The sequence below is a fragment of the Thrips palmi genome, unplaced genomic scaffold (assembly GCF_012932325.1).
Source record: "Thrips palmi isolate BJ-2018 unplaced genomic scaffold, TpBJ-2018v1 HiC_scaffold_3, whole genome shotgun sequence".
Lineage (NCBI taxonomy): Eukaryota > Metazoa > Arthropoda > Insecta > Thysanoptera > Thripidae > Thrips > Thrips palmi.
This window is the reverse complement of record NW_023144630.1, coordinates 4,985,985-4,993,214: the sequence shown is the minus strand read 5'-3', so window position 1 is coordinate 4,993,214 and position 7,230 is coordinate 4,985,985. Positions and strand designations below refer to the sequence as shown.

The 7,230-nt window shown below is 58.9% G+C and overlaps 1 protein-coding gene across 1 annotated transcript in view; it reads left to right on the top strand.

Annotated features, from left to right (window-relative positions):
- Positions 1-7,230, top strand: part of LOC117648591 — a 282,401-nt gene that overhangs the window by 264,909 nt on the left and 10,262 nt on the right.

Sequence of the window (7,230 nt, the reverse complement as noted above, 5' to 3'; positions counted from 1 at the left end):
GGGGCCATTTTTTGAGCGGGAGGCCGATCGCTTTCTGCCTCGTAACTCCCGCCAGCCCCTTATGGCGACAGGTACTTATGGCAAGGCCCCTGGTATGCGTGCTTGGCCGCCCTGCCCTGCCCTGCCCTGCCGCGGTGCATGCGTCTAATGACATAAGTGACTCACCTCTTCGGCGTTTCGTTGGGGATTACCTTTCATCGCGTATGCAAACGAGTTGCCGCTAGTTCCCACGCCAGGCCGGTCAGGCCCGACCAATCCGAGGGCGGGGCGTCCTCTTTTGTAAGTTTTCAAGCGGACCGCCACTGTTAAACTCTGCGGCACGCGCGCATCATTTTCGGCGGATGGTGCGGTGGTCCACTTAAGTACCCGCGGCCAAAAACAAGGCAAAATAAACGCGTTTTGAGCGCCAGAGTCGCTAAATGGCACTCGAACCGAACGTGTGACCCCACCAATGGATTCCTCGTTCGGAGAGCAATCCATTGGTGGGGTCACACGTTCGGTTCGAGTCCCATTTAGCGACTCTGGAGCTCTGCACGCGTCCGGGATTTGGCCCGCCTCCACTGCGCCCCGAGTCAGCCCTTGCCGTAGCGGGAACTACACTGCCTTGGGCCGCCTTTCACCGCCGCGGTGGCTTTGCGGAAATGGCGGCGAGGCGGCATGGCGGCGTGCTCCAGACCAGGGGGCAAGGCCGGCCACACTGTGCGCCCACACTGTGCAAATCACTCCGCGTCCACCCGCGGCTTCTCGTTCACCGATGCGCTTACAAGTTGGAAAACCGGCGAAAATGGTTCGCGCTGCGCGGGCCGCCCGAAAGGCCCGAAAGGTAGGCAACTTGTGCGACATTCCCTCCCCCCGAAGCCGTCCCTGGATCCGCCCTTCCGAGGCACTAGCGGACCGTTGCCTACGACCGACTGCCGTGAGCAACACTCTGTTGTGGGACACCCGAGCCGCTGCCTCTCTCTCTCTCTCTCTCTCTCTCTCTCTCTCTCTCTCTCTCTCTCTCTCTCTCTCTCTCTCTCTCTCTCTCTCTGTCTCTCGCGGCACGCGCCGTGCCCGCCATGAGTGCGAGCGAGACAGAACGTCTCAATCTGAAGCCGAGCGTTTTAACGAGAGGCCGTCATCCCGTATTTCGCTAAATGAATTCGTTCGCGCCCCGTGGCGTACGGCCGCGACGATAAAGCGGCGAAAGGCGGAAAGGAAAGGCCGTTAAATATCGCCTCGTCGCCGTGCTCGACCGAAAACCCGCGCCCCGGCCGCCAGAGGGGCAGAAAGTTTAGACAGTGGGCCGGAACACCGGTGGGGGCGGCCAAAACCCTAGACGCGTCTTGAGCTCCAGAGTCGCTAAATGGGCCTCGAACCGAACGTGTGACCCCACCAATGGATTGCTCTCCGAACGATGAATCCATAGTTGGGGTCACACGTTCGGTTCGAGTCCTGCTTAGCGACTCTGGAGCTCAAAACACGTCTTGTGCAAAAGTATTTTTTCGCAAATTTGTGCTGTCGCTGTTTGCACTGTGGGTCGTTGTTTCCCTGGCAAGGCGTCGCCGCTTGTGCAACAAACGCTTTATACCCAAATGCAGCCACGCCCCGCCACGCCCCGCGAGGCCTCCTTGCGGTCGCATCTCCCATTGACCTCCGCCGCGCCGCTCCGAGCCACGCCACTTGACGCCACGCCCGTTAACGGCAAGCCCGTTCTCTCACTTGGTCGCTCTTGAGACTGCCCGGCGAAGAGAGTGCCCCTGGGTCGGCCGCCAGCTAGAAAACCAGGAGAGCGCCTGCAGCGTAGGCAGTCCCGCGACGCTCCAGTGTAGTGGGGTGAGGCCTACCCGTGGCTTCGCAGGCGCGCAGGGCCCCTGCACTGTAGGCAGTCCCGCGACGCTCCAGTGTAGTGGGGTGAGGCCTACCCGTGGCTTCGCAGGCGCGCAGGGCCCCTGCACTGTAGGCAGTCCCGCGACGCTCCAGTGTAGTGGGGTGAGGCCTACCCGTGGCTTCGCAGGCGCGCAGGGCCCCTGCACTGTAGGCAGTCCCGCGACGCTCCAGTGTAGTGGGGTGAGGCCTACCCGTGGCTTCGCAGGCGCGCAGGGCCCCTGCACTGTAGGCAGTCCCGCGACGCTCCAGTGTAGTGGGGTGAGGCCTACCCGTGGCTTCGCAGGCGCGCAGGGCCCCTGCACTGTAGGCAGTCCCGCGACGCTCCAGTGTAGTGGGGTGAGGCCTACCCGTGGCTTCGCAGGCGCGCAGGGCCCCTGCACTGTAGGCAGTCCCGCGACGCTCCAGTGTAGTGGGGTGAGGCCTACCCGTGGCTTCGCAGGCGCGCAGGGCCCCTGCACTGTAGGCAGTCCCACCCCTTTCTTGCCGCCGCGTTGACAGTCTTGCTTTCTCCCCGCGAGGCGGAGTCGTCTCTCTCGCAGTGGCTGGCTGCCTAGCCTGGCCTAGCCTCTCCACGCGCTGCCGCTGCATTCCGCTGTGAGTTTCATTGCGATGGCGCGAAGCCGCGAACCGCCGCATTCCAGTGGAGGAGACCATGTTGGCGCGGCGGCCCCGTGGCGCAGTCGGCAGCAGTTCTGCCTGCCGCGCCCGATCTCCCGGTTCGAATCCCGACAGGGCCTCTTCACCACAGCTTTTCTTGTGTTTTATTCAGCTGTGTTTTTTTTTCGCTATTTCCTTTTTTTCCGCTAAACAAGCAACAAGCCCTTCGATTTTTCCGAAAGAAACTTTTCTGTTCATATTGCAGCTTTTCAATTTCTGTCCCCTCTTTTGCGCACGTGGAGCCCCCCCCCCCCCTCCCCTCCCTTCCCCCCCCCCGGCCGCGTTCATCCGGGATGGACTCCACGACACTGCTACACTCGTACACCTTGTTGGCTGGACGCTCGCCCATGCGGACGTTGTCGTTGTAGGTCGCGGAGGACGTGATAGCGCGCACACACACACACAAACAGTGGCACGCGCCACACACACACACACAAACACGCTGCCACGCGCGCCAGCACACTGTCTGTGCCGGGCAAAACGAGCGCATCGAAATGAAGGGAAATCCTGACGCTAAAAAAAATCGGACGCGTGAAAAGCGGCGCCGCTATGGGTCAGCGTGCCATCCGCGATGTGGATTCCTCATGCAGTGGGGCGCCGAGTCGCCCGGAAAGTGGGATGCAAAACTAAAGAAACGTTTTTTTTCTCGTCTGTTTTTTTTTCCTTCTCCTTCTCCTATTATCGTGCCGCACGGTCCGGAACGAACGAAACGGCGATGGCTAGCCTGGCTAGCTCCGTGCACTCCGCGGCGTGGCGGCCCACGGCACGGCACGGCCCAGGGCACGGCGGCACGGCGACCAGAGCGCCGCCGGGGCTCCGTGAAGCCAATGTTACGCCGCGGTGCGGTGAGCGGCACGGACTCGGCTCGGCTCGGCTCGGCTCGGCTCGGCTGGGTCCCGACCCGCACCATGCCCGCACCCGCGGCGGCACTGCGCTCTTCGCGGGCCGACGCGGTGGCCGCGAGCGTTGGGGCACCGATCTGACACCCGTGGGTCCTGGGTTCGATACCGCCAGTCGAGAGTGTAGTCAGTCAGGAGCTTAGGCAGGAAGATTTTTCGTGGTGGAAAAAAGGAAGAGATTAAGATAGGCATCTGGTCCGGGAGCAGGTCCTTCCCATGTCCTTTCGCAACGTGGGTGCGGGAAGCACTGACGCAATGCGCGCGCGTTTGTGTGTGTGTGAGTGTGTGTGAGTGTGTGCGCGCGCGCATGCATCCAGGCGCATTACGGCAGCCGAACTGAGCTGGGTTCTCACGCCCCCCCCCCCTCCCCCGGCCGGTCCTTCCGGCATTGCCTCGGCCCATCCAGCAGGTCCTCCGGGCTCCTCCGGGCTTCCCCGGACTCCCTGCCGGCCGCGGGGCCTCTCTGGGCTGTGCCTCTCTGTGCCCTCCGCCACTCTGACATAACCTAACAATGCCTTAAGGGGGCAGTAGCGTCATTTTCACGTGTTTTGACGATTTTCGAACCTCCTGTTTAGACGGTAATATAAAGATAAGTATGAATGCCAGAGACAAACGGCAGGCACCATTTGAAAGATAAAAGTTTTTACAACATTTTCAAAAAAAAATATTTTGTTTTAGCATTGAATTAGGATGTTTTGTGTTCTATGCAAAAATGGTCTGCAAAATTACATGGTGTCACTGCGCGCACGATTGCAGCCAAAGTTTTTAACTTTTTACCAATCGGTAAAATGCATCTGAAAAAGCATGAAATTGCCCATAAAATGACCCTTGGGTTTCAATATTGGGCACGAAAAAACTATTGAAACGCTCATCTTCAACTTAAGATGGAAACGAACCACATTTTTTCTGGCCCAATATTAAAACCCAAGGGTCATTTTATGGGCAATTTCATGCTTTTTCAGATGCATTTTACCGATTGGTAAAAAGTTAAAAACTTTGGCTGCAATCGTGCGCGCAGTGAAACCATGTAATTTTGCAGACCATTTTTGCATATAACACAAAACATCCTAATTCAATGCTAAAACAAAATATTTTTTTTTGAAAATGTTGTAAAAACTTTTATCTTTCAAATGGTGCCTGCCGTTTGCCTCTGGCATTCATACTTATCTTTATACCTAAGTGTAGTACAGGAGGTTGGGAAAATCGTGGAAAAACGGCAAAAGATGGGCACGGGCCCCCTTCCAGCCTTTCGGAGCGTGGGTGGGGAAGGACTGGAAGGGCCGTGGCGGTGTGGTGGTGTAGTGTGTGGGGGAAATGCATTAAAGGCGCTTTCGGTACCAAACTACTGGGTTTACGCTGTATTACGGACGGTATTACGCTTTGTATCCACGGCCTTAAAATGGGCTTCCCGGACTTCTGACCCGAAAAAGGTCTCTGGCGTGCTCTCGTGTACTACGCGTAATAACGGTGTTAAGGGTATTGGGCCCCGGAGTGGGGGTACCCCTCGGGGTGTAGCCCGGTGCCAGCGTGCCGTGGGTGGGAGAGCGCGCTACCTCTCTCCACGCGCGGCCATCCCGCACTGTGGCTCTCTCCCCCTCCCCCGGCCGAGCTGCCACACTGCCACGCACCGAAGTGTCGCGATTAGCAGTGTTGTTACACATTAGCGGGGGCAAAAGAAAGCGAGCAGGGAGAAGTCAACGTCCTAATTGATCCCTCTCTCTCTGTCTCTCTATGCCTCTCTCTCTCTCTCTCTCTCTCTCTCTCTCTCTCTCTCTCTCTCTCTCTCTCTCTCTCTCTCTCCCCTGTTTCTCTTTCTCGCCTCGGTGTGAATGTCCTGAGCAGGTGCAACAAATGTCAATTAGAGGTGAGCTGTTAACTCGCCGGGGGCCGCCCGCTCGCCTGGTCTGTCTGTCTGTCTGTCTGTCTGTCTGTCTGTCTGTCTGTCTGTCTACCTGCCTGTCTGTCCGCCTGTCCGTCCGTCCGTCAGGCGGTGCAAGCACACTGTATCTTGATGCAGCCGCTGCACTGTAGGAAGGTCAGGGAGACGCGGCGACGGTGAAAGCCGACGACAACATCGGGACGACCTCGTCCACTTCCTAGAGGAACTGGGAGGAAATGCCACATTTCAGCACGTCGGCCGAACGCGACCGGGCCGGCTCGACTCTCCAGGGCACTTTTAGAGAGCCTGGCCAGGCGACACTTGTCTCCGTTCGGAGAGCAATCCATTGGTGGGGTCACACGTTCGGTTCGAGTCTTGTTCTGCGACTCTGGAGCTCAAAACGCGTCGAGAGTTTTGGCCGCCTCCGCCGGTCTTCTGGCCCACTGTGCGAAGGACGGTTCGTCGCTGTCTCTCCCGCACCTACCCGGGGCGCCCCGTGAGTGCGAGAGAGACTGCTGGTATTTCGTCAAGTTCCGCGTGGCCCCCGACCCCGTTGGCTTTATCGAGGAGGCGCATCGGAAGAGACTGCAAAACACATCATGCTGCCGCCCCCCCCCCCCTTCCACTCCACGGCCAGCCACCCACTCCCAGTGTCCTGCTTATGCGCGTCTCGCTTTCATAACAGTGGCATGGCATGATGAGATGCTCACACATCCTGCGGGGTTCCTCTGTACCAACAGACAACAACCACAGCAACGGCTGACGGCATGACCAATTTTTCCCTCCCCCACCTACCTTCGGCTACCTTCGGCTACCTTCGTCCCCGATGTCCAGCTCGCTTTCCAGCTTTCCCAGACACGCACGCGTCCGCGCCGCGTCCGCGCCGCGTCCGCGCGTCCTCGTCCTCCTACGTGCAGCCCCGTCCCGTCCCGCTCCATTTGCTTCGTCCACGCCGAGGCACTCGTCGAGGCACTCGGTGGGGGCGGCCGTCTCTCTGTCTCTCTCGCACTCGTGGGGCGTCCCGTAAGGGTGCGAGAGAGACAGGGCGAGGAGGAAGCCGACATGACGACGCGGGGATTGCAGACTGCCGCCGCGCTGCCGCCATGCCGCATGTGGCACAGATTAGACGGGACACATCTTCCTCCTCCAGGAAGAGGAACGGTGTCAGTGAGAGGACAGCGTAGTGTTCCGGATTGGGTGGGCGGTCAAAACCCGATGACTCCAGAGCGACTCTAAAACCCGGCGGTGAATGCAGTGCCGCCAGGCACTGCAGTAGGTGGCGTAGGGCCTAAGCTACCCCGTCGGCAGTGCCTGCGGCTGGCACTGCTTTCACGGCCGAGTTCTAGAGTCGCTTGGAGTCATCGGTTTTGACGACCAACCCGGAACACTAGGACAGCGACGTGTCCATAATTCTCTCTCGGTCATTCCTCGACTTATCCGGTTAGTTTAGGGACACCTCTCGCGGTACGTAGCACAGTGCGCCAGAGGACCGGTGGAGGCGGCCAAAACTACAGACGCGTTTTGAGCTCCAGCGTCGCTAAACGGGACTCGAACCGAACGTGTGACCCCACCAATGGACTGCTCTTCGAACGAGGGATCCATTGGTGGGGGCCCACTTCGGTCCGCCACCCTTTTTCTTGTCCCTTTTTCTTTTTTACGGTGTAACGAAACTGATCCATTCCGCTTCCGCCGCGGATAGGTGAGAGGAAGCTCCGATGGAAGTGGAAGTGCACTCAAAGAGACGAAAAAGCCGGACGGCCTCGAAGACCGCAATCGCACACCTTTTCCCCCTGCTCTCATTTTTTTTTTCGTCCGTCTTCTTCTATTCGTTCCTTCCCTGTTCCTCTTGGCCCGCAGTGCCGCAGCAAAGGGAGCGCGCGATGGCTCAGTTCTCCTTTCCTAGAAGGAGCCGTTCAACCCGGCGAG